Source organism: Callorhinus ursinus, unplaced genomic scaffold (genome assembly GCF_003265705.2).
Source record: "Callorhinus ursinus isolate GAN/ISIS: 27379988/994484 unplaced genomic scaffold, GSC_fseal_2.0 scaffold8, whole genome shotgun sequence".
In the NCBI taxonomy this organism is placed as follows: domain Eukaryota; kingdom Metazoa; phylum Chordata; class Mammalia; order Carnivora; family Otariidae; genus Callorhinus; species Callorhinus ursinus.
This window is the reverse complement of record NW_027397070.1, coordinates 33,254,770-33,282,159: the sequence shown is the minus strand read 5'-3', so window position 1 is coordinate 33,282,159 and position 27,390 is coordinate 33,254,770. Positions and strand designations below refer to the sequence as shown.

The window sequence follows — 27,390 nt, the reverse complement described above, 5'->3', positions numbered from 1 at the left end:
ATACTTCTTGGGCTTCATTTCTATCAAAAGTAGGAAATAGAAGACAGTGAGCCACATGTCCAAAGAAATATGGGAGACAAATGGAAATGAATATTCTGGTGTGTTTAATATGCAAAGTGAATGACTGCTTTCCTTCCCATGCTCAGTTACATTACCTATCTGCTAGAAACATTTGAATTTGATCTGTCTTAACCTCTACATCATTATAAGCAGCAAAAGACATGTTGACAGCAAGTGTACAGCTGTTTAAGAGAGAAAACTTTAAATTCTGTCAACAGGATGATGGAAGGAGTCCCACATGCCATAGAATAATGCTTCTTAAATTCACATGACTTGGAAGCCTCTGGTCAATTTAATATCTGTTTTGTTTTACAAACGTATATTTGCTTGGATAGAAAGAAATGCAGGCCCAGGAAGAGGCTCCGTGTTACCCTGTGGAACACTACTACCTCCCCGGGTAAGGGGACGCTTATTTGAAAAAAAGTCCTCTCAGCCCCATGTCATTGTCACCCCTGTGCGTGCTTAGCTGCCATGTTTGTTTCCAGTTACACTAGTCACTGTACTACCCCAGTCAGACTTCCAGTTGAAAAGGCTACCTAAGTCTAGTTCCACTATGGCCCCACTGGAGACCTATTTGTAAGGAAGTGGTAAGAGGCCCATCCAGATACCTGCTCTTTTACAGAGAAATAATGGATTTGTCATGTGGTTTGCCTCATCTACATCTCAGCTGAAATTCTATTTGTAAGGGAAAGAGAGTTAATGATGGGCCTTAAATTTCTAAATCCACTAAGGCTTATACCAGTAAGCTGACAGCACTAAATTTACCCCACTGCTGTTCCATTATCTCATACATTCTACTATTAAAATGGGCGACAGGGAGAGAAACTTATTTGGCATTCATTTCAACCTAGTGAACTATTTATAGGCAGGATAAATAGCCATGGCCACCTACTAGGATGGAAACCACCATCCAGAGCCATGGCTTTGCTGAAGGGTCTCTGAGGATTTTCTAAGAACAGAAGCTGACCCACATGGTGGGGTTAAGCCTCCTTCCTTTGAATTTCAACCAAGAAGTTTAATCAAGCAGCTTTTATGCAAACTTATGCACTCTTAGCAAGTTCCTAGAACCTATGACTATTACTGTTGACCCCTGTGGAAAGGTTAAAAAAAAAAAAAGTGAAATCTTTCTACTTTATTTACTTCAAAATGAGAGCAGAATGAATATACAAAGAGCCAGGATAGGTCACAAGTAAATGAAAAGTTCCTTTTCATCTTATTTGCATGTTTTTTATTCTTGGTTTTACCTCCCTTTAAGAGCCACGTAAAGTGAGTTTCTAAATCAAACTCACAAAAATCAAACCTACAACTCACCAAAATCAAAATCTAAATGATACAGTGGTGTCAGGAAGATTTCTTCCAAATATAATGGAAAACAAACTACAAAAAGCATCCTCTGCTCAGTGAGAACCAAGAGTGTCATTACTAAACATGTTAAATCAGTAACTTCCACAGTTGACATGTCAGGTTGGGCAAAACGGCACAAACTAAAGAAACACCCTGGGAGGAACTTTAGTTTCAATACTTGCTGGCTCATCACAGCTACAATATTCATAATCTAACCTTCATTTTAAAAAATTTATTAGATGACTTCTCTAACATTTTCTAAATGTAATATAACTTTAAAAAAATCAATAAAAAATTAAGGTGTTTTAGAATTCAGAGGAGAAAAATGGAGAGTATTCATTCTACCAATGGACTGCCACTTGTAACTAGGAGAAATAAATTACTTAAAACCAGAGGTAAGTCTAAAACAAAGTAACCTTTTGATCTACAACACTTAAGGGAAGGACAGTGGGAAAAGGCAGGCAAGGAAGACAGGACTTATTCAGATTACAAAATGACATGTGTACTGAGTGTGCTGGCCTCCAGGTGGTTCTTGAGTAAAGACAAGAGTAAGGAAAAGCCATCAAGCATAGCACACATAAATATGACCCTGGCCCTAGGGGAAAAAAATCTGAGTAATGAAGCCCAAATATAGGAGCACAATCTAAAAATAACCCTTCTGCCTCTACAGAGGTATTTTCCTGTTAGTGTTCATTTCAAATGTGTGGGAAGACAAAACAGTTTGAATTAAGTGAATTTCCAGATATTATAAAGTCAAGTGATGCTCTAAACCATATTCGACCAATAGTAAAAAATCAATTTCTCCTTCCTCTAGTTTTCTTGGGGGCAAGGGAACACAAAGGAAAATAATGGGCAAGAATGTCATTTTAAATTCTATGAGAAGCTGATACTATCTCTAGGTAAAACATCTTAATATCTATGTCATGGGAAACATTAAATCCTTGGAATTGTGTCAGTGAGAACCACTATAATTATTTTTTTTCCATAAAGAAAGATGAATAGAAGATGACAGAATGTTGACACTGTGGTTACATTCTCCTATCATGCCACAAATTTAAAAGATTTCAGTATCACTGCCTAGGGTGTCCCCCCCCCGCCCCCTTAACTGAAAAAAAAAGGGGGGGTGTTTAAAAAACAAAACAAAACAAAACACAATGTATGGGTTGACATGTAATTCCAGCACTTCTTCAAAAAATATTTAAAGGGTATCTACTAGTAACCAGATCCTATGCTCCATGCTGCCTCCAGCTGAGATCAATCTTTTCCCCAATGGCAAGTAGAAAAAGATGGGTCTTACTTCTTTTCTCCACACTATTTAAAATTATAGAAATACAATGGTAGTGCAAAAATAAAGAAATGGAGTACCAAAGGAGCCCTTTTCACTATATAAGAGCAGAAAGGCGGCATAAGAGTACGTCCCTTTGGTCACGTGGGAACAACAGTCCCACCTGGACTATTTCAGTACAAAGCAAAGATAGAGCTTAGGGGTAATGACTGGGCAGAAGAAGTCACTGAGTCCCACCGTGACACCCTGCCTTTGGAGCTATGAGTACCACCCATTTGATAGTCCTGGGCGTGCTTATGGGTGCCCAGCAGTGATGGTAGGACAGAAAACAAGACCCCATCTCTGCCCTCAAGAAGAGTCAAGTTTTAGTGGAAGAACTTACAGTGTGAACAATTTTTCCTATTCATGTTCAGCAGCACCAGATCTGGTCTGGGACGCCGTGGAAATCTACACAAGGATGTTGTTACAGATAACCTGTCCCAAAAATCCAGGCCTACATCCAAACCCTCCCCCCCCCTTTTTTTTGCATACTTTATGCAGCATAGAATGAACACTTACAGGGATGTTCAGAGTTGTGACAAATTAAATTTGCAAAGCACACCTCTGATACCTGGCCATCCCAAACAAGTCCTTCAGGACATTCACACAAAAGTAGATCTCACAATCTCACAGCCAGTTGTCTCAGTTAAACAATGGAAGCAAACAAAAAGGTGACCTACATAGGTGGTCTATGATGGAGAGTCAGACTTGCCCCTTTTTCACTGAAAGCACATTTTTGGGAGTGTGGGACAGAAGGAAGGAAATGACAGGTACACCACACCTTTCCTGCTCATCTGTAAACCCATTTCTGTGGTGGTTCACTTTCTAAAGTACCCACTGTATTTACAATAGAGTCTGTATTAAGAATTAGAAGCTAAAATTAGAACATAAGAGAACTATTTTATTTTATTTATTTTTTTTTAAGATTTTATTTATTTGAGAGAGAGAGAATGAGAGAGAGAGCACATGAGAGGGGGGAGGGTCAGAGGGAGAAGCAGACTCCCCGCCGAGCAGGGAGCCCAATGTGGGACTCGATCCAGGGACTCCAGGATCATGACCTGAGCCGAAGGCAGTTGTTTAACCAACTGAGCCACCCAGGCGCCCTAAGAGAATTATTTTAAAGGTATACCATATATTAATTAAACCATGGAGAAATGAATATTTTGACTCAAGAGTAGTTAGCTGTTTCACTGGAAACACTGGACCTAGACTGAACACTTTTTATTAAAATGCAGAAGTGAGAAAAGAATCTGACAGAGACATGACCGAAGACCATGACTTTGTATAACCCCAGGGTCACCATTCACACTGTACTTTGTTAGTGGAGTTGGGCAGCGCCACCCAATGTAAAATGATCCAGGGATGCTATTGCTATTGAGTACCATAGCCCATTCCTAGATTCTAGGGAAAAAGCCCTTGTACTGTATTTTCAGGACAAATGCCTCCCAATCTAATGAAGATCCTTCCTTCTTTGATCTTTCTCAATTTCTATTTCTCTTGTTAATAAAGGGGGGTTTAACCCATGCTGGCAGATACATAGACAAAAGCATGTTAAGTTGCCCCCCTATTTCAGAGAACTGAGAATCCTGCTGAAATCTAGTGTTGTTTTTGCCTGTCTGGCATATGGATTTTATAGGGAATCACCTACCCCTTCTCCTTGCACTCTTGGGGTCACACTTGCTACCCCTCTAACCCTGCCAAAAATGTGCCAATGCTGAACAAAGACCTAGGATAGATGAAGTAGACTTTCTCCTCAAAATTCTAAGTCTCTCCAGCTTTCTTACAGGTACAAGGGCTACCTCATATTCTTCAGGCAACTTTTTTTTTTCCTTTTTGGCTCAAGTTTAGTTTCTCTTGCTTACAATCAAAGTAATGCTGATGCATCAGCTAAAAGAAAAAGGATAAAGAAGTAGCATATTTGGTCCTGCTTGGTGGCTTCTCTATGATCTTCCAGGGGTACAAACCAAGTCGGCCCAGAGAACAGCACACCAAGGAAGCAGGCATTAGTTCAATACTGTTCTACCAAGTTGAGTGTCCCCAAGGGCAGTCTACCAAATGGACTCCAGTGAAAAATGTCTCAAGTTCCATTCTCAACTACTGGAAAATAATAAGTACCAAGTTGATCATTCAAATGCAAAAGCATCATCAGGCAATTAAAATACATTTTGAGCCTATGTCCCACTGGATTCCTTGCACTTTTTTTTTATTTGCCCCAATGCCATAAGGCTTGTGTTTCTTAACACATTCATGAATAAGAGGGTTCAGTGAGCATAAATATCAACCTATGGACAAACACAGGCAATTTACTACTCTTTTTAGTAGTGAGAGCTTACATTTTATAGTACTGTGCAAAATGATCCCACGTACTATCTCTCCACTGATCTTCACAAGTTCCCTCTAAGTAGGCAGGGAAGCCAGGCATCATAATACTCATTTTACAAAAGAGGTAGTTAGATCAAACCTTGCCCAGAATCACAGAGCTAGCAGTGGCAATGCTGGCCCACGGACGGGCTCTGATCTCTGCCCACCAAACACAGCACTCTACTTGCACACCATGACAAATCCAGAATCCTAGAGCCACTATTTTTAGTTCCAAGGGAACTAAATGGAAGAAAGAGGGCTAAACAAATCTGTGGAGTAAGGTGGAGAGGAGAAGCAATGAATGGCAAAGAAAGAGACAGCCAAGTCCTACTGTGTTAGAGGTAAAAATAGTTTCATCAGTGTTGCTTCACTAACCACATTCAATTTTTGGCTTCTTCATGAAAGCTATTAATTATCATTAATAGACTCATAATAAGTATTACTGGAAACAATGAGTATGCTTAATAAAGAAACCATGTAATTAACCAGATCATTGTTCAAAACTAGGCAAACATCTTTAATATAGAATATTCAATTTTAGTACCTTAAATGTTAAAGAAAATGAAAAACAAAACAAAAAAACCCCACATTGAGCATGTTTGCTCTAGAGTTAATTAATCAGCCAATTATAAGTTAAGTGCTATAGATTAAATACTTATAGGCTAAGTACAGGTAATAGATACACTGCCCTTGCCTTCCAGGAGCTTAAAATTTAGTTAAGTTCTATGATGTCCAGAAAATAGAGCCATCAGTTCTTTGACTTCCATGGATATCTTCTTCAGATCATTCTATCTCCTGCCAGAAGCCTCTGGTAAAACAAAACCACAGAAGGAGAGGCCTTGAAATGTGGATCAAATGCTTAAAATCAAGAACTAAATCCAAGACAATACTTTTCAATGTGGCTCCATGATGAGTAATACAGACGCCATTCTGGAAAATCTGTGTTTTCAAAAAACACAGGAATCACTCTTGGGTCCAAACACAATCTATGGCTAGCACCCAGCCAAGGTAAATGTATGCATTTGGAGCAAGATACTAGATCAGAGTTAAAAATGAATAAAAGCATGGCTAGATGTAGTAGTACAGTCCCTGAGGCAAAGGAGCGGACACCTAAGGAATCCTAGGAAAGCAGGACCCTGAGAACAAGAAGCCAGAGTAAGCACTCAGTGCATCAGAACACGGCAGCCAAGTTCATGTTCAAACTAAACATCATGTGTTTATATGTTCATGAACATAAGAAAGACATTGACACTAATTTTTTACTAGACCTAAGATCAGTTCTGAAGAGTAGAAATTCCAATTTTCTAGACTTTGTCTCAAGTTTTACTCTTGGAGGAAGGAGTATTCTATCATAGTTTACATATAAATTTATCATGGGCTTAAAGAAAATTAAAAAAAAAAGTGCTACCAATTCTAACCAGGCATGAAACATAATAAAAGAATAAAGAAAATGAGTAATTCTTCAGAAAAGAGAGAATATAAAAGCTGCTTCTTGAAGTGCTGAACAAGAATAAAAAGTGCTCTTGCTTGTCCCAGAAGACAGCAGAGAACAATAACCAGGATACTCACACCACAGCACGGCAACGGTTATGCCAACAAGTGGCTAATTGCTATGGAGTTTTTTCCAGCCCTCAGGAAAATACTATTTATAAAAATTCATATAACCTCACATACAAGGTTTCTGAAGATAGGCTGTTGATGGTGTTGGAGAGAGGGTGCGTGCTGGTGATAGAGAGTGTGAAATTCCTCTTCAGTATCACACCCTTGGCCTAAGAGGAATTTAGGTATAATTTTGATGTACACACCATCACCACCAAATGCCCACATTAGAAAGAACAGTTATATATTCTTAAGCCACTGAGAATTATTCAAGGTAATGAAGTTAAAAAAAGAATGCTTACATTGGCTAGGAAAGGTCTTTCAGTTAATTGCCACTCCTCTGTCCATTTACCAGAACCTTCCTGGAGAGCTAACATGTTGTGTGCCTACGTTCTATGGCTTATATGTAGTCTCAATCCTTGGATGTCAGTTACACAAAAGCACCAACAACTCAATAGTCACTGGTGGTAGGGTGAGGGAGTGGAAGACTTGTGCCCAAATCTTCTGGTCATAAATTTATAACTTGTGAATACAAATTTCAAGGTAGATAAATATAGTTAACAAATACCCAGTCTTAAAAAATATCTCCAAAGAACTAAAAGTCAATAGACATAAATTTAAACCAAAATGAAACCTAATCTCCCAAAAGACAAAGCCTGCCTAAAATGAAACTCATACATTCATGTGCCTTTAGGAAACATTCATGGCCATTAGGAAACATTTTAATTACCCTCCTCTCACTCCTGGACACAGAATTAGAGGTATCAGGTGTTGTGTTTTTTTTTTTTAAGATGTTATTTAAATTAATTAACTAAAGATGCTACGTTAAAGTAATCTCTACACCCAATGTGGGGCATGAACTTACAACCCAGAGATCAAGGGACCCATGCTCTACAGACTGAGCCAGCCAGGTGCCCCTAGAAGTATCAGTTCTAATGGAAGAGATGGTAGACAGTAATTATTTATACTGTTTCAGAAAGTCTAACATGCATTGGAATATGAACAAGTCTGCCCTTTGGAAACTGAACCATTGCAAGGAAACACTGCGCAGAAACAACTGAAGCATGAATGACACATTCTGTTACTTCTCTCATTTTAGGCTAGGAATAGGCAGCAACAATTTACCAGCACCTGAATTCACCTAAGCAAAGCTTTCTCTTTGCTGTGATTAATATCATGCTTGGACCTTTTAGACAGAGAAAAGTCTATAGTCAGCCAACTTTCCGTGATGATGGACATGCTCTATCTCTGCACTGTCCAAGAGAGTAGCCACCAGACATATGTGGCTAATGAAGGTCTGAAATGTGGCTAGTATGAATGATGAACTCAACTTTTAATTTAATTTTAACTAACTATAAATTAAATAGCCCCAAATGGCTAGTTGCTACCATTTTGGACAGCATGGGACATGTTTTATTTAGAAGAATCAATCTCAGACTTCTCGTAACTTCAGTTACAAACCACACTGATATAGTCAGAAGCCCACTGAAGATATCACAAAGACATGAAAGGACAATTTTCCTTTATCAAATAATACTGGACTTATATTGGATAAACTGTAATGTAGATAAATCCACTCACAGTACTCAAGTTGAATGTAGCTGTATGAAGTGTTATGGTGACTGATGCCTTAGAAGTCAGTCACGGACACTCACAGGAAGCTAGACCTGAGACCCAGCAGGTCAGACAGGCTGCCTCTGAGTTCACGGTGGCCAGCAACAAAAAAGGCCCATGTACAGATTAGGAAGAACCAGTTTTCCACCCCCACCCACATGAGAACCAGCCTTTTTCAGACAGTTCTCTCTCTCCCAAGACCAGGTCAAACACGATGCCAGATGAAAAAAGATCTGTTTTAAAATTGTTTGAACTGCAGGAAACTCCTATTTGGGGGAGTGTGGGATGGTGTTATGAACTCTCAATCCAGTCAAAGCATGGGTGGACCATAATAAGTCAAAAGAAATGTATGTGTATATATTTAGAATTCAACTCTTTACAGTTCCAATTGAAGTAACTAAGTCAAATACACAGATTACAGAAATTACATAGAGGCGTAGCTAACAGAAAACACATCAACTGTTACTCTAATCTCAAAGTATACCAATAAATACTTCACAGTGATATGAAATTGACCCTTGAAATAGTTGTACTTAAAACCTTTTTTGAGGGGGCCTAATCTCTGAAATATAGGCATAATAAAATGCATAGGCAATCTGCAGGGGTGTAATTTATTACACTATTTATAGGCAGCTGTCCAAAAATCACCCCCCCCACACACACACTCAACAAGGTCAACCTCATTTTAATGAAAGCAAGATACTGACTTGACAGAGATAACACAGGACCTTGAATGCACGTGCCCGAGGTGGGCAGTTTTTAATGGAGAGCAGACGGGAACAGGAGGTCCTATCCTGATTGGAGTGGGTCATTTCAGGGAGAGATTCCGGCAAGTCAGAAGACGTATGACCAGACAGAGCTCGGAGGAGCAGACCAGCGAAAACAGGGCTGGAGAGGCCCCAGGGACAAATACTCACCTTCCCGACCCTCCCTGTGTCACAAGGAGAGTGACAGAGGCTCACACTGGGTGTAGGAATGAAAATCTAGAGGCAAGCTATGCTTGCAAACATCATTCATAAAGTTCTATCCTGCAAGAATAAAAATGAGGGAATACGAGAAGGGCAGTCATCAGAGGCAGGCCTTCTTTGCTGCAGGAATCTGACTATGTACTGCCAACATACAACCCAAAGTAACCAAGAGTGGCCAGAAGGCAGTGGGAGTTATATCTATGTACCAGGACTAAGAAAGGACATTTCATTTCTCCATTTCTTGTTGTTCCCTTCCCTGCCTACTCCCCAGGTCCCACACAGAGCAAGGGATCTAGGATCTTGTCTTTGGCTGGTGTCCTGGGTCATTTTCAGGATCTCTGAACTTGCCTGTTCAAGACCACAGTGGATTATGAAAGGTCTTCTCATCCTGAGCTCAGACATGGCAAATGCAACCAATGCCTGGTGCAGGCCTGTAACAAGCCTGAGATACTGCGGCCTGCAGAAAGCATGGTCTAGGGCAGGCCTGCCAGTGGCCCCGAGCCAGCTGACCAGCATCCAGTCACCGTTTCTTTTCCAAACACCAACTGAACAAACCTTGATTCAGCTCTAAGGTTACGCTCCGGTGGAGAACAGCACAGAGGAAGCACCAAGAGAATGAATGGAGAGAAACTATTCTGGGCATAAACCAAGTACATGTTCCAGTGGAATTGTTAATAACTCAGGGGTCTTTTATGTTTGTTTGAACCTTCCATGTCTAGCTGAGGAAAAGACATATTTCTTTTTTCTCCTCAGGGAGAATAAAAGCAGGAAAGTAAAATTCCTGGTAATGTCATATCCAGTCAAACAGGAAGGTTTGTAGGCTCAGGGCTGAAAGGTTTCCAGAACTACACTGAGCCAATCTGAAAATAATTTATTTGATTTTCATTTGTTTCATTTCCTCCAAAATTATCATTCAGCTCCCTGTTCCCATACCCACCAAGATGAGAGGAAGCATTCCATAAACACAACAAAAATAGAGTATTTAAGAAACACCTGAGATGTAAAGAAATTGGAACCCTCATTCATTGCTGGTGGAAATATAAAATGGTACAGTCACTTTGGAAAACAATTTGGCAGTTCCTCAAAATGTTAAACATAGAGGGGCGCCTGGGTGGCTCAGTCGTTAAGCGTCTGCCTTCGGCTCAGGTCATGATCCCAGGGTCCTGGGATCAAGTCCCACATCGGGCTCCCTGCTCAGCGGGAAGCCTGCTTCTCCCTCTCCCACCGCCCCTGCTTGTATTCCTGCTCTCACTGTCTCTGTCAAATAAATAAATAAAATCTTTAAAAAAAAAAAAAAAGTTAAACATAGAGTCTCCATATGACCCAGCAATTCTATACTTAGGTATTTACCCAAGAAAACTGAAAACATACGTTCACTCAAAAACTTGTACACAAATAATGACAGCAGCATTCTTCATAATAACCAAAGAATGGAACAACCAAAATGTCCACGAATAAACAAAATGTGGTATACCCATAAAATGAAATATTATTTGGCAACAAAAAGAAGTGTTGTACTGATACATGCTATATGACACAGATGAACTTTTGGAAACTTGATTCTAAGGGAAAGAAGCCCGTCACAGAAGGCCACATATTGTATGACTCCATTTACATTGAATATCCAGAATAGGCCAATGGCCACATATTGTATGACTCCATTTACATTAAATGTCCAGAATAGGCCAATGGCCACATATTGTATGACTCCATTTACACTGAATGTCCAGCATAGGCCAATCCGTGTAGACAGAAAGCAGATTCTTGGCGGCCTGGGGTGGAGATGGGAGTGGGGGTGAGGCTGGGGGCAGGAGCAGGATGACTGCAGTCACGGATGACTGCTAATGCCTTTGGAGTTCCTTTCTGGAGTGCTGAAAATGTTCTAGGAGTAGGGGCGCCTGGCTGGCTCAGTGAGAAGAGCATGCGACTCTTAATCTCAGAGTTGTGGGTTTGAGCCCCATGTTGGGTGTAGAGATTACTTAAGTAGATACAAAACTTTTTAAAAAGATTTAAAAGGAAGAAAATGTTCAAGGATTAGACAGTGGGGATGGTTGTACAACTCTGAATAAGCCCACGAATGGGGGGGGGGGACAAATTTACTCTAAAATACATGACTTACGTATGTGAAATATATCTTGTCAAGAGAAGAAAGAAGGAAGGGAAGAATCGAGGATGGCAATCAAGAAGTAAAGGAAGTCAGACCTGACATGTCTTACCTGGAAGGGCAGACTGTTGGAGAGCTGAGTGGAAAAGGGAGCAGATAGTTATTTTAATTGCCATGTGGAAAATGGCAAGAAATTCCTGCTTGAATGAAGTCTTCCACTAAGTTCCCCAAATTTCCTCTACATCTCAGCTTTACAGCTTTAGGAGCAAAAATTACTGCTTAATTATCTAATAGTCGGTTTTCCGATGTAACATTCTCCTATGTTCCTTTTTTTCCTCTCTTCCCTTTATTTCCTAACTTTTTGCTCCACTGCTTCAGTAAAAAGTGAGCCGGGCCAGAAAAGTCCTTTCCCTTTCTCATCACCGTATCTGTTAGAACATATGGGGAAGGAAGAGGTTGAAACTACCGGCCAAAATGAGGCATTTGGCTTCACCGCAGTGAAAAGAACAGCTTCTCCACGAGGGAGGGGAGGACCTTCCTGAGAGGGTCAGGAAGCAAGAGTCCTGTCGGGGATCTGCGGCAGCAGTCAGCATCACCTCGGCCGCGCCAACCAAGAAGGCACTTAACAATCCACGCCCCGGTATAGAGCGAGAGTACCCAGCACCTCCACCGTCTGTCACCAGACACTCATTCCAGTTATCCTGGATCACCTACAGCCCCAAACGGCCAAGGTCAACAAGGAAAGCAACTCCCAGAAATCACAGCGGATCATGGCAGGCCTCGGAAGGACATTGGGCTGTGTGCTAACGCCCCAGGCAGAATAGCGTAGCCCAGGCCAGGTATGTTAAGCATCCTATTGGCTGGTGTCTTGATGGTGTGATGATTTGATAATGGCAAAAGATGACCCCTGCAGAGAAATGAGCCCTGAACTGAGGTTGTCCTTTCATAGCAAAATCTAGGAAAGACACCAAAGACACTGCTAGGACAGTGCTTAAAAATCAGGACAAGGTAAAGCATGCCCCCAACACAGCAGGGAAGGAGCACAGCACTGGGAGGAGAGAGAAGGGAAGCAGTCTTCTGCCCACCACATCACTCTTCACTGTTTTAAAATAACGCTGTTGTTTTGTTTTTCTTTAAAAAAAAGCTTCACCATCCCTCCACCCACCCCAAATAGTTAGAGAAGCCCACACCCAAACAAGACAAACATTTACAAATATGTATACCACATAGCCTTGTATTCAAGGGTGGAAACAGATTTGAGTCCCTTCCCTGGTATTACAATGTAAACAATTTTTCTTTCCATAGAAGTATGTGCTCTACTCCCAGCAGGCAGTGGTGTCCGTTTACAACCTCCACTGCTCCTAGGAATAGCAGCTCGGGTAGGGGGATGAAGAGTGGCCTGCAAGCCGGACAATCGGGGTCCTCATCCTGGCTCCAATGTTCACAGGGTAACTCCAAAACACTCTGTGTAAGATGGGAATGTGAGATTATGAGTGTTTTTCAAGTTTTTTAAAGCTGTGAAACCCTTTATCCAAATAAAATCAAGGAGGATCCCAATATATGTAGAAGAGTTTGAAGTAAACAGGCCGGTTAGAGCTGGAAGGGGTGTGGGGAGAGGGGGACTCTCCCCAAGGCACCTCCTGGAATTGGGACTCCACAGTACATAGTATGGAAACAACTGATGAGATCCCTTAAAAATAAAAACTCAATCCTACTTTTAAAATTTAAACTGAGGGGCCCCTGGGTGGCTCAGATGGTTAAGCATCTGCCTTCGGCTCAGGTCATGATCTCAGGGTGCTGGGACTGAGTCCCATATAGGGCTCCCTGCTCAGTGGGGAGTCTGCCTCTCCCTTTCCCTCTGCTGTTCCTCCTGCTTGTGCTCTCTCTCTCTCTCTCTTATTCTCTCTCTCGAATAAATAAAATCTTAAAAAATATATGTTTAAATTGAAACCAAGAAAAAAAGACAAAGTGGTAGAGAGTAACAGTTTCTAATGCTGTACTCTTGGTGGGTGGGGATGGGGTAGGGGAGGGACATGTAAATGTCTCACACAGATAGGTATGCCCATTTTTCTAAGTGAATCTGTATGTCGGGATTGTTGAAACATACTCATTTAAAGTGTTACTGAGTTCACTGTCATGTGGGAATCCAGAATTTTTTCTAAATTAAAAAGGAATCATCACATTGGGAACCCCTGCTAAAGAGAAAGCCACAATATTCCACTTGAATCAAACAAGTAAATCTTAAAAAAACCTTCACTGAACTTTTTATTTTAAAGATTCTACTACCTATCATGTCAAACTAGTCAAGATTTCCTTGTCTATTAGCTGTAGCTATTAGAATAGTGCTTCAAGAAGGGCTCTGAGGCCATGTCCAGGCTCAGTAGGAAAGAAATGTCACATTAGATAAGCAGGAGATAAACACGTCTGCCATGGCTGTGTAGGGAATAGGAAGTGGAGGGAAGGACAGGTGTATGTGACAACCAGAATGTGTCTGACAATCAGAATGTGTCAAATAGGCATCTAAGAGGTTAGTGGAGACCTGAGCTCTCTGATTCTATCATCACACTAAATATATTACTGGGCAAATCACTTACTCCAGATTTCAATTTGCTAGCTCTAAAAAGGGGTCAATCCTGACTTCTGATGCAGAATGCTACACTCCTTTAAAAAACCACTAGAGACAACAAAACTGTCACAGAACTGGTGAGCTAATTCAAACCTTGCCATTTTACATCTGAGGAAATTGAAGCCCAAGAGATTGTTGGCCAAAGTCACACAAGTAGAGAGCATGCTCAAGAGTTTGCATTCCCCTACTGGAGAGTTTTCTACAACATGAGCTGTCATAATGTGCGGCTTGAAATCTTGACTTAATTACTCGTATTAGTCCTCCTAATACAATATAAGGGCTTTCTATTTGATACTGTAAAAGAAAAGTTCTCACTTCAAAAAAGTTCATGCCTCTCGAGGATTGTACTAAAAAAATTGTAGTGTTGTTGCCATAATAGGCACCTATACTTTGTCCCTTTTAAACCAAGGTAATTAGAAAGGTTTCTTCAAGGGGCACCTGGCTGGGTCAGTCAATACAGCATGCAACTCTTGATCTCAGGGTTGTGAGTTCAAACCCCGTATTGGGCGTACGGATTACTTAAAAGAATAAAATCTTTTTAAAACAATAATAGTAATAAAATAAAATAAAAATGTTTCCTCCATAGAAGATAAATTATACATTTAAGAATCTCAGTAAATACGAACCAAATAATAGTTACCAATCTTGGTAGAAAATTAATGATGTTATATTTTACAAACTGTTTGTCAAAGCTTGACATACTTAGGACCAGCCCCTTTAAATAATGAAATCTACATAAAGTTACAAAATGTGACTCCATCAGTCATATATTCTACCTAAAACTTTTATAATAAGAGTTATCAGGGACTGGCTAAATCAAAAAATGACAGAGCAGGCATTTTATATTTCTTAAATCAATTTTTTTGGTAAATTCATAATATGGAACTCCTTACCATTAATAAGAAAAGTATGTTTGAATACTTTTAATCCAGAACTTTGTCAGACACAGAATAAGACTTTATAATCTCTATTTTGTTTCCTACAAGATTTTGCCATTGCAAATCAAGAAAGCCTTATAGAAAATTAAGATAAAATACGTCATGGTCCATTTTGCATTGGAGATGTCATTTGTCCACAGAATGTATGAATATTGTCTGATTCTCTACTTACAAAGGCATTTGGTACTCTTGGGAATTCTGGTCCATCAGTCGATTTTACAATGAATCAGACCATTTGTGATTTGAGTGGTGCCTGGGAACAAACCCATCAGCTGGAGAGAAATAGCTACTCTTCCAGGCGAGAAAGACAGGAATTGATGTTTCAGAGAGAATGCAGAGGGAGCCTTCTCCTCAGGATCGTGGTCCCTTACTCCAGAGAATCCTCTCAAAACCCTCTACACCACTGGGTCAGACCATGGCAGGGACTGCCAGCCAACACTTGCCCTACCAGAAAGCTCCATGGGATATGTTCTGCATTTTGTTTGCTACTTCTTGAAGGAAGACAGCCAGCCACAGTGCCTCAAAACAGAGTCCCAGAAAAAAATAATAATAACGTGAACAGAGCCATGATAACACTAAGTTGTCTTCTCTAAAGCATGCTGGTAGACACAGCATTATATTCTATTACTGGGTTACCATAATTATTTAAAATTAGTTTTAAAGCATGAACCTCTCTCTCTCTGCTTGGAAGAGGATTATTTTCTGTTTAAATTAGAACAAACCTGGAGCACTTAAGGTAGGAGAAAATCCATTTCCCCTATAATATGGACTTATGACACACTGACGTGAAGATAATCGGATTGTGATAAATACTGCATTTTTGTAATATTGAGTGCAGTACAGGCAAAATGCTTTAAATATTTTGGCTAAGCATTCAAATATCTGTTCTACAATACCATTTATAAACAAAAAGGACTGGGTATAACATTTCTTTTATCACATAAACCACTCTAATACAAACTTCTGCCTCCCTCCTCATAATATTTGGATTATTTCATTGTTCTACCTCCTATTCTTGCAAACATGTTCAGTCCAGTGGAAAAACTACATATCATCTCCCTGTCCTCTCTGCCTTTACAAGTGTCTTCTATGTAGCAGAGTCTCACTGTCAGCAGAAAAAGCACAGATAGTAGGAAACAACTGAGGCAAACTCCAGGAAACGCAAACTGGCCATAAAATGACAGGAGCTGACTTAAGGTTTCCCTTCACATAATGAGAAAAGGGCTTGTTAAGATAACTACGCAAATCTGCAGCCAGAGACCCTTATCACAGAGAAATATGTTAGGTCATTTTAAATGTGCCTGAAGCGCTCAAGAGTTTCCTTCTAATGGGGTCCATGATTGTTTACTGCATTTATGAAAAGTTCTGGTAGCTTCATCTTTGCATTGCTAATTAATTTTGTATGATCTATTTAAAACACTGAGATTTAAACAGGTAAGTGGGCAAGCAGGTCGTTTGAGAAAGAAAAAATACAAATGGTCTGGAGAAAAAAGTTCTATTGAACAAATTTCTAAAATGCAAATTAAAATACGATGGGACAGCATTTGCCAGTCGTTCAGTCACTGATAACTGTAAGAGAATAATACTCAGCATAAACAGGTGTGAAATGAAAGATGCTTTAACACTCTGATTCAGTCAACTGGCAAAACTTTTCTTGAAGGAGCATGTATAAAAAGAACTTTAAAATTATATACCCTTTGACCCATTTATTTCATATCTGAGAATGTATCCTAAAAACAAAAAAATCTGAAACATGAAAAAGATGTTCAAATGGTTTTTAATGGAAGAACAACGGGAAAATGATTATCCTATATAGCATATAAAGGAAATACAGGCTGCCATCTAAGAAGTTTATTAAGGGTTTTAATAATCTCATACTCATTAAGATGGCTACCATCAAAAATAACCACAAAATCCCCAAAATGTTGATGAGGATGTGCACTTTTGTTGGTGGGAATGTAAAATGGTACAAGGGCTATAAAAAATAGTATGGCAGCTTTTCAAAATATTAAAAAAAGAACTACCATATTCTAGGCTCAGGGTATACCCCCCAAAATTGAAAGCTTGGTCTCAAAGAGATGTTTGCATACTCATGCTCATTACAGCACTATTCACAATAGCCAAGAGGTGGAAGCAACCCCAGGGTCCATCAATGGTTGAATGCATAAACAAAATGTGGCACATACATACAATGAAATACTATGCAGCTTAAAAAAAAGAAGGAAATCCTGCACATGCTACAAAATGGATGAATCTTAAGGACCTTATTATGCTAAGTAAATAAGCCAGCCACAAAAGAATACTGTATGAGTCCACTTACATAAGATATCTACAGTAGTCACTTTAATAGATAAAGAGAGTAGAATGGTGGTTACCAGGGGCTGGGGTAAAGGGAGATGTGGGGGGAGGCAAAGGGGAGTTGTTTAAGTGGCAGTGTTTCAGTTCTGCAAGATTAAAGGTTCTAGATATCTGTTTCACAACAATGTAAATATACTTAACACTCTGGAACTATATATTTAATAAGGAGGGTTAAGATGGTAAATTCTATGATGTGTTTTTCTAACATAGTAAAAAGTTTTAGTGTCAGCTATACTTCAATTTTTAAAAAAGTTTTAGTAACATGAAATATGCTTATGACAACATTTGGTCGGGGGAAGGATGCAAAAAAGTACAGATAATATATAATCAAAATTTTTTTTCAAACTTCATAAAGATGTATTCCCATAATGTTAACATTATTTGCCTCCTTGGTAAGATTTCTCTTATTCCTTTATACTTCCTATTTTTTTCATTTTTTCATATAGTAACCTGTATTAATTTTATAATAAAAAATAAAATAAGTTTCTGACTTAATAGTTTCAAAACAGCCTTGGTAATGCCTCATGCTGGGCAGGATGACATTTTGTCAAAGGAGGGACTACTGTTAAGAAAAAAAAACAAGATTTAGAAACAGGGAAAATAGATTACTGGGTATCTTTTCAGTAGAACGCTATTTGTGGTCTAGCAGGTCCTCCAGGGATTATCTTTGACCTTCCCCCCCACCTTTTAAATAGGCCAGTGGTTCTCAAAATGTGGTTTGGGGAGGCCTGGAGAGCCTCGGGCCTTGTCAGGGTGTTTATGAGTTCAAAACTATTTTCATAATAATATCAAGATGTTATGTGCCATTTCTCTCTCATTCTCTCAACAAGTACACAGTGGAATTTTCCAAAACTTTCAATACCCATGATGAAGTCATCACTCAGATGATAACATAAAATAGGTTTTGTTATTTTTTTTAATGAAAGAATAGTTAAAATTTCTCCATTCTGATTCTAATCTAATTAATACATTACACAAACAAATTTCTTTGGGGTCTTCAATACTTAATAGGATCAAAGCATCCTGAAACAAAGAAGTTTGAGAACCCACTGGGCCAGACTATTTCATAATGGCCCTTATCTATAGCAAAGCAAACAGATTTTGCCTGGTAGAGATACAACTGATTTACATACATGTAGGAAGAAAAAACATTAATTTTTATAGTCCTTTAGGATATTAACTAGTTTTGTATCTACTACGAATTTATTTCAGCATTTCTGCTTGTGGACAGGAAGATGGGTCAATGGATGTACAGACAGAAGGATATATATTTTTCAATTTTTTTTTTAATTTTATTTATTTGATACAGAGAGAGACAGCCAGAGAGGGAACACGAGCAGGGGGAGTGGGAGAGGGAGAAACAGGTTTCCCACAAAGCAGAGAGCCTGATACAGGGCTTGATCCCAGGACCCTGGGAACATGACCTGAGTCGAAGGCAGACACTTAATGACTGAATCACCCAGGCACCCCTCAACTTACCTTTTGAACTGGTACTAACATCTTACTGGTTCCTTCACTAATAAGTTAAATAAAATTGTTGATGTGTTTATTTTATAATTTTGAGAATCTTATTTTTTAATTCCAAAAATAATTCTTTAGCATCAACTATCCAGAAACAGATCAGTTTCTGCATGCAGGCCTTAACACTAATAAAAACAGACAACTCAATAATTAATAACCTTCTAAAACAGAAAGCACCAGGCCCAGATGGGTTCGCTGGTGAATTCTACCAAACGTTTAAGGAAAAAAATTATGCCAATTCTCTATAACCTCCCTCTTTCAGAGAATTTGAGTATTTCCTAACTCATTCTATTAAGCCAGAATTTTGCTCATAGCAAAACCAGACAAATATATTACAAAAAAAATTAGCAAATTGAACCCAAAAACATTTAAGATGAATTATACACTACAGTCAAATGGGATTTATCCCAGGTAAGCAAATCACATGTTCATATTAATAGATGCAGGAGAAGTATTTGACAAAATCCAACACCCACTATGATTAAAACAAAAAAACAACAACAAAAAAACCCTCTCTGTAAACTAGGAATAAAAAAGAACTTTCTCAATTTGATAAAGACTATCTACAGGGCGCCTGGGTGGCTCAGTTGGTTAAGCGACTGCCTTCGGCTCAGGTCATGATCCTGGAGTCCCGGGATCGAGTCCCGCATCAGGCTCCCTGCTCAGCAGGGAGTCTGCTTCTCCCTCTGACCCTCTTCCCTCTCGTGCTCTCTCTCTATCTCATTCTCTCTCTCAAATAAATAAATAAAATCTAAAAAAAAAAAAAGACTATCTACAAAAAACAAACAAAAACAAAACAAAACAAAAACCAGGCTGCAGGATACAAGGTTAATAATAAAAGTCAACTGCTTTTCGATATGCCAACAATGAAAGAGTGAAAAGTGAGTGACATTAAAAACAATACCAGTGACATTAGGCACCCCCCAAAATGAAATACTTAGGTAGAAGTCTAATAAAATATGTACACGACCTCTATGAAGAAAATATAAAACTCTAATGAAGAAATCAAAGAACAAAATAAATGGAGAGAGAATCCATGTGCATGGATAAGAAGATTCAATATTGTCAAGACGTCACTTCTCCCCAATTTACCACACCCATTTGTTTACATACTGTCTATGGCTATTTTTCCTATAATAATGACAGGAACAACATGGCCTACCAAGCTGAAAATATCTACTATCTGTCCCTTTATAGAAAAAGGTCTGTATCCCCTATTTTAAGTAATTATGGTCTAATTAAGCTGCTACTTATCTCAACCCAATGCTACTTTTTCCTTCAAAACAAAATTTAAATTAGATAACCTCTTCTTTCTTTCAATGGCAGTCATATAAAATTGTTCTCCTAAAACAATATTAACTGTTGCATTTTTTAAAAATAAAATATTTCAATGGTAAGAATTTTAAATATGCATCATGTTCTTTGAGGACAAAGGATAGGTCTTTGGAGAACCTACAGATAAGAAATAATTAGCAAAGCCCTCTTACAAAAAAGCAATTATTTTATGATCTTCACAATTTTTAAAATCTGATTATTTTCAGAAACTCAAAAATGAAATACCTTTCCCCTTAAGAATTTTTTTTTCCTTTTACAGAAGCTAAAACCCGATTTAACAAAAACACTAGGCCAAAAAAATAAGCAAATCTAAGTATCACTTAATGAATCTATAGGTTGTATGTTTCCTATAAGAATTTAACCTGCACTAATTCATGCACTCTAAGTATATAACACTTAAACTCTCTCAGTAATACAAGTCCAAAAAACCTAGCATACTTGCTCTACTCCCAAATATTTTTCTAAGTATCTATCCAAAAATGAATCTAGTAAATTATCTATCTATACATTCCTTTCACTAAATAAGCTTTTCTACCGCTAATGACCAGACAGGTCCATGGCATCAATTATTTTCATCTTAACTAATTTACAGGAAATGGATGAAACAGAGAGAGATGTTGTACCATTAGATCTAGACTATGGGAAATTCTATAGGACAAATAACCCAGTTCTTTTCAAAGTATGTTGGAAAGAAAAATGTACAGGATTTAGAGAGGCTTAAGGAATATTAAAACAAAACAAAACAAAACAAAACCGGCAATCTATGAACTTTATTGGAATCTTGAGTTAATAAACTTTTAAAAAGTATAAATTTGAAAGCTGATGAGATGTCTGGTAATTTTAAAGAAATAATATAAATTATTTTATGTATGATAATGGTATTTTAGTTACATTTTTAAAAAGAGTTCTGATATTTTTGGATATAAATGCTAAAATATTTACAGGTGAAATTACAAGATGTCTGGAATTTGCTTTAAAATAATCTCAGAGTTGGGGCACCTGAGTGGCTCATTCAGTTGAGCATCCAACTCTTGATTTCGGCTTGGGTCATGATCTCAAGTTTGGGAGATCGACTACTGACTGCATACACCTCCACACTGGGCCTGGAGCCTGCTTTCTCTCTCCCCCCGCCCCCAAAATAAATAAATAAATCTTAAAAAAAAAAAATCCCAGAGTTGATATAAAGTAGTTAGGGGCAAAAATGAAAGATTCACCATGAATTGATCATTGATGAAGCTGTGGATATATGTAAAATTCTCATATTAACTATATTAATCATTCTATGTGGGTGTATGTGTTTAGGAAACTTTCAATAATAAAACATTTTTAAAATATCTTCATTTTCACTCTACTTGAAACAAGAAAAGTAGGAATGGAAAGCCATCAATCTGAGAGGGAGATATTTTAGGAAGACAGAAGGGGTCCAGAAGCGTATTTGTGAGGTGTCATTTATTTCCTGAATTTTTGGATGTTCATCTTAATAATCATCAACAGTTAACTGGCATAATTTCTTTTATCTGGTATGACAGGTGACACTCCCCATTACCCTTTGAACCTGTTTATGATGAGACATCACTCTCATGGTTATGATACATTGGATGGTTAAAGGGAGATCATCTTGGGTGGGTCTGGCCTAATCAGGTAAGACCTTAATCTTCGCCTTTTCTCTGGCTGATGGCAGAAAAGGAAGTCAGAGAGATGTGCTCCAGCTAGCCTGCAAGAAAGGAAACATCCATGTGTGAACTGCCAAGGTGGGCCACGTGACATGAAATGTGGGTGGCCTCTAGGAGGTAAAAACAGTCCCTGGCTGACAGCTAGCTATCTTCAGTTCCTATAGTCACAAAGAAATAAATTCTGCCAACTATGGAGCATGGAAGAACCCATGAGCCCCAAATGAGAACTGCAGCCTTAGCTGACAGGTGAATTTTAGCCTGCTGAGACCCTAAGCAGAGAAGCTAGCCACAGCATGCCCAGACTTCTGACCTGGTGGGGTTTTAAACCACTGAATTTGTGGTAATTTGTTACACAGCAGTAAAACTAATATGCCTGGGTAAGCTATCTGATACCCGAAGAGTACACCACAGTACCCCAAAGCTCACCTTCTGCACAAGAGTTTATGATCCCATTGACACTAAGTGAGTACCTAAACCTTCAGCAATTTAACTTTTAATGTAGTGTTTCTCAAAGGATCATGAATCCAAATTTGAGAAACCCTGAGTTACATAATCCCTTATAAATGAAATATTCCTTATCCAACACACACAGCTAGCTTTACAGGCAAGATTACATACTTGAGTGCTTTTTACAGTGTGAGGGCTTCTACAGCAAAAAATCCTGCAAAATAATCATATGGAACAAGTTTAGGGCAAATTGTGACTAAGCCAAATGTATCACCAAAACCTTTAGCTTTTCATCACAGTAGGTATAAAACAGTACAAAGCTTTCTATCCTTTAATGCCCTAGCTCATGATTAGGAGGTGTGAAAAAAATAGGAGCCAGAGTCCATTTCTTTATAACAAGGTTTCCAATGTCTCGGGCGGTCCATAAATATTAAGGAATCATCACAACTATTCTTTCTCCATTTTATATATGTTATTTAGGGGAAAAAATTGAGATGTACATGAAGAAAAGAAATGGGAAAGTATGTCAGAGGTATTATCCCTAAGGTCTAAAATTCTAAGGTTGCACTTAGTAGGATTCTTTTTAGCCACCTTTTTTTAATTAACAGCTTTGTTGAGATATAAAATTCATCCATTTAAAATGTACAGCATAGTGGTTTTCTAGTATATTTACAAACTGCGCAACCATCACCATGATTTTTAGAACATTTTCTTCACCCCTAAAAAGAAACCCTGTATCCTGTCTTTTTAACTGTCATTCTTTCTTTAATACCATGTAATTTTTCTCTAGTACCAGAAAACATTTGGTCACCTGAAACACAAAATCAACACCTGAGGAAGAACTGAGGGTAGAAGATTTGATCTACGGGCATAAACAAATACTGGAAAAACTGTGATTTGGGATTGAAGAGTACTGCTTCTTATAACTGATGCTATGAACATTCCTTTGAAAACACAGACATGATTCAAATACACAAAACATGAAACTACTTGCCAGTGAAAGCAAAGAAATCTTTCATTGGAGAGACTCTTCCCCTACTGCACAATGTAACTTGCTTATATCAGAAGCTGAAGACGGAGGATGATCTGAGCTTTATTTAATAAGTAAAACAAGTGTTCTGTATTCCAAAGGCAAAAATCTGGAATTTAAAATAGCATTCTTAAATGTTCACACCCAACATTAAAACATATTTTACAAGCCAAATGAATAAATGAATGAATGAATATTTTAAGGTGTTGCTTCCATGGCTTATGAGATGGTCCATAAAATGCTCTGTATATTTCCCCCTGAAACTTAGCTATTCCCTTGCCTCTGCTATGCTTGACAGAAATCTGGATCTGAAATTCTAAGTAGAATCCAAGTAAAAGGAGCCATTTTATTCTATTTTCCACCTTTGGTAGTTATAACTCCGGGACTTTGTAGTCTGGGCTCCACCATGGCACATGGCATAGACCAAGTAAAGAAACTTGCAACAAACAAATCTACCCTCTGTTTTTGAAGCCAGAAGAGTCTAATGAGATATTCACTGAAACATAGCTGTGGATTTTTCTAGAATAGAACCTAGTAAAGCATCTACTACTACCACCCTTCCACCCAGTTTATCTCAAAGGCACTCCTGGTGTTTGCCATTTGTAATGGGGTGGTTTGTTTCCTTTTCTTTTAAACAATAGGTGAATGTGCAAATTGAATCTCCTAGGGAATCATCTTGAAAAGAAGGTAATGTCTCAAATTTTCCAGATCTTTTGCTCCCACTTGTTTTTAGTCCTGGCTAATTATCAGAATTACCTGGGGAGCTTTAAGATTTCTGGAGATTAGGTCCAAACCCAGACATCTACAAAATCAGAATCTGGATCCGTCTCCTTTTTATATCTACCACAGAGGGTATTCTGACTCCCATGCAGGGCAGAGAACCAACAAACAGCCTTCAGTAAGAGGCATGGACCCCTTTAGAAGTCCCACCTAACCCTCTGACAAGGGACTTTGGCTTCTGTTTTAACTGAAAACTGTGTGCTTCCTGAAGCATTATCTTTGCATTAGTTGCTCAAGACCTGAGCTTGGGTTAGTTAGTTAGAACTTCATAATATTCCCTTTATGTACACTGAAAATCTTACCAATGTTTTTCTGAGAGCCAATTTTGAGTGTTGCCAAAGCCCAAAGATTCCATCTTTAAAGACATTCTTGGTTGAGGAAGAGGGAAAAAAAAAAATGAAACATCACTCTGTTAAGCTTTTTCAGAGCTCTTCCCACACTGCTAATGTGAGATAAGCTGTCATTTTTAAAGGTTGAAGCCCCCCTCCCCTTTTCTAAGCATTTTGGCCTTTGACAATAATGACAGAGCCAACCTTTTCTTTCCCCAAAGCCTCATCTTTCTTATCCACAGATAACATTACTGACCACCCAACACAGGCCATGGGCTTCAAAGTTGTTTACCCACGAGCTCTGGTGGGCTTGCCCTGGCCCAGCATCAGTGTCTCACGGAGTCCCCTGTTGTGACCAAGAATATGTCCTTAAAATGTGGCTGGCCTCCCAGGCAGTGGTCATGGAAGAATGGAGAAATGACCTCACAGGGTCTACTCCACTGACCTTTACTTTGCTCTCACCAACTGCCCAAATAAATAAAAACAGCAGGGTTGCTCGGTTTCCCAGATGAATTCCAATTTATCCCTAAATATCCAAGCCGTATCTAATGTTTAAAGTTCTCAGGCTCTCCCAAATCTGTCAGCTGGCTCTCAACCAAGGCCAAATTTGCCCCTCTGGGGACATCTGGCAATGTCTGGGGACAGGTTTGGTTGTACAACGGGAGGAAAGGTTGCTACTGGTATCTAGTGGGTAGAGGCCAAGGAAGCTGCTAAACATCCTACACTACACAGTACAGCCCCTACAACAAAGAATTATCCTGTCCCAAATGCCAATAACACTGAAGTGGAAGAACCCTGGATAGGGTCATTTGCCAGCCCTCGGGTTTGAAGAGACTTCGATTACAATTTTAATTTATTTTAAAATAGGGATAGCAAACTCAAACGCCTTCAAGGTCCAAGGAGATAAAGAAATATCACATAAAGTGGCTGTGTATGAGGCACTAGGGTGTGGTGGGGCCTGTACCAAATCAGAGTGTAAATGCTCCCTAAAATCATTTTTTAAAAATAACACTGTGTTAGCCAAACAAAACATGACAGTTGGCTACCATCCTGTGTACCACTAGGTAGTCAAACTCTGGCTTAAAGAGTTTATCAATTTAAACAGAATTGGATGCAAAACACTGTCTAGCCTCATCCCTTACATCCTATGGAATTTCCTGAGCCCCGGGACTGGGGAACATAACTAGACACTGTTCAATTAAGAACAGACTAGGGATCTGATTTTAAGGGTCTAGCTTCAGCATCTCAGATATATAGTGCTAAGAGCAGGGGCCAAGTTTGGAAACGCTGAAGGTGAAAAAATTGGCGTCCCTTCTTCCTGATTTCCATTCTAGGGACACCCAGTGGGTATTACATCAATATTACACAATGCCATACAAGTACGGTCATTATTTTATGACACCATTCTCACAAAATTTTATAATTTCACATCATTTCACAGATGAGGAAACAGAGGCTGAAGAGTTTGAGGTGAACTGCTAAGATTACCCACATCTGAACCTAAAATTAACTGGTGTTTCTTTTTTCTCTGTGCAATTACATCACAGCAACCAAAAGGTGAAAAGATTTCATTTCAAGGTGTCAAACATTCATGACTAAACTCTCTACCTACATAAATGTTGAATTTAAACCTACTCATCACCATCCTCTTTTCCCATCAGAAAAACATTAACATGTTGGCCCCAAGTCACTGTTTTAAGATCTCTTTTCCACAGAACGGAAGAATTAAAAACAGGTTAAGCATCTCCAGCCCTCCTTTCAGATCAGGCTGTAGAGAGGAAAGCCAAGTCAGCAAATGGGACACAAGGAGGAGGAAGCCGGGATCGGATCTGAATATCCCCGTGTGTACGCATGCTTTCTGTTGGAGGAATTCCTGGCCTGAGGAGGCAGTATAAACAAACGCAATCCAGAGGGAAACAAATGATAAGATAAGTGAGACCCAATAACCCCCTCTGTCCTCCCCTCCACCTACTTTCCCCAACTTATTCCATCAGAAAAACAGTCTAGCTTGGGAGGATTAAAATGTAAGCAGCCCCCTCTCTGCTACCACATAGCTCCCTAATCTTCATTAGGAGGTTAAGGGGGAAGACAGGCTCCTTTGTGAGGTCAGTGGTTGTGGTCCCCCTCATGTGAAACCTGGCAGACTGGGGACAATCTTCTCCTTTGCCCAGAGGGAGACGATGAGTGCAGACCTGACAAGGAGGCAGTTCACGGCTCGTATAGTAGGAAAAGATGGAGTACGTTAGAAAGACAGCTTCAGTCACAGCCTGAAAAGAAACTGGGTCAAACTAAAAATAGTATATATGTATTTTTTATATAAACCAATCCCTTAGCAGAAAATGTCATAGGCAAGGCATTTTCTTGCCACAGTTCCTGGAACTTCTGTAGTGTCACCTGCACACAGATTGTCAAGCCCTAAATGGGTCATAGAGGTTTTCTAGTCCAATCCAATCTCCATCCTTGATTTTTAAAATGCAAAAGTATAACAACAGGCCTTTCATTTAACGTTCTGAACACGATCCTGTCTCAACCATCGCCTTCAATTCCAGCCCAATTCATTCCACACTGTCTCTGACTTTCTGCTCAAATTACCCCGAGCACTGAGTAATTGCCGGGGGGGGGGGGGGGGGGGGGGGGGGGGTGGGCACCTCTCATGCAAACAAGACTGCTACACACAAACAGAATGGGAAATAAACAGAAATGTTATTGTTGTTTCTTTTGCCACCATCATCCTAAATCAAATAACCACTAATATGGGGTGCATTTAAAAAAATAAATCCAAAGTCATTTACCTTGCACAAAACCATATGACATTTTCTGTACCCACAATTTCACCAACTTTCGAGAGTAGGGAGTGTAGCAAGGACCTTCAAATGTTTAATTTGCTTCATTTCTTTAACTTTTTAGAGTATTTTTGGTAATAAATTCTCAGGATTTAGAAGGGCCCTTAGTCTAATCATCTTATTGCAGAAAAGATGT

General features: G+C 39.1%; 1 protein-coding gene and 1 long non-coding RNA gene across 7 annotated transcripts in view; one reads left to right on the top strand and one right to left on the bottom strand.

The window, feature by feature from the left end:
- DAAM1 (dishevelled associated activator of morphogenesis 1) overlaps positions 1-27,390 on the bottom strand; it is a 164,812-nt gene that overhangs the window by 128,729 nt on the left and 8,693 nt on the right. Inside the window, exon 2 of one of the 5 annotated variants that reach the window (XM_073895289.1) lies at positions 5,773-5,897. The exons of 3 other annotated variants lie outside the window; for them this stretch is intronic. The gene's annotated coding sequence lies outside the window, so the exon portion shown is untranslated. Of the gene's footprint in view, positions 1-5,772; positions 5,898-10,987; positions 11,007-27,390 lie in introns of those variants that run through there. One more of the 5 variants, XM_073895290.1, reaches the window with a different exon arrangement.
- On the top strand, positions 12,034-23,642 carry LOC141373248 (uncharacterized). 2 transcript variants are annotated; one of them, XR_012378998.1, is made up of 3 exons: positions 12,034-12,213; positions 21,682-21,903; positions 23,063-23,642. It is a non-coding gene; the product is annotated as an uncharacterized lncRNA (long non-coding RNA). The 2 variants fall into 2 exon arrangements; XR_012378997.1 differs by having other exon boundaries at positions 12,045-12,213; positions 21,682-21,793.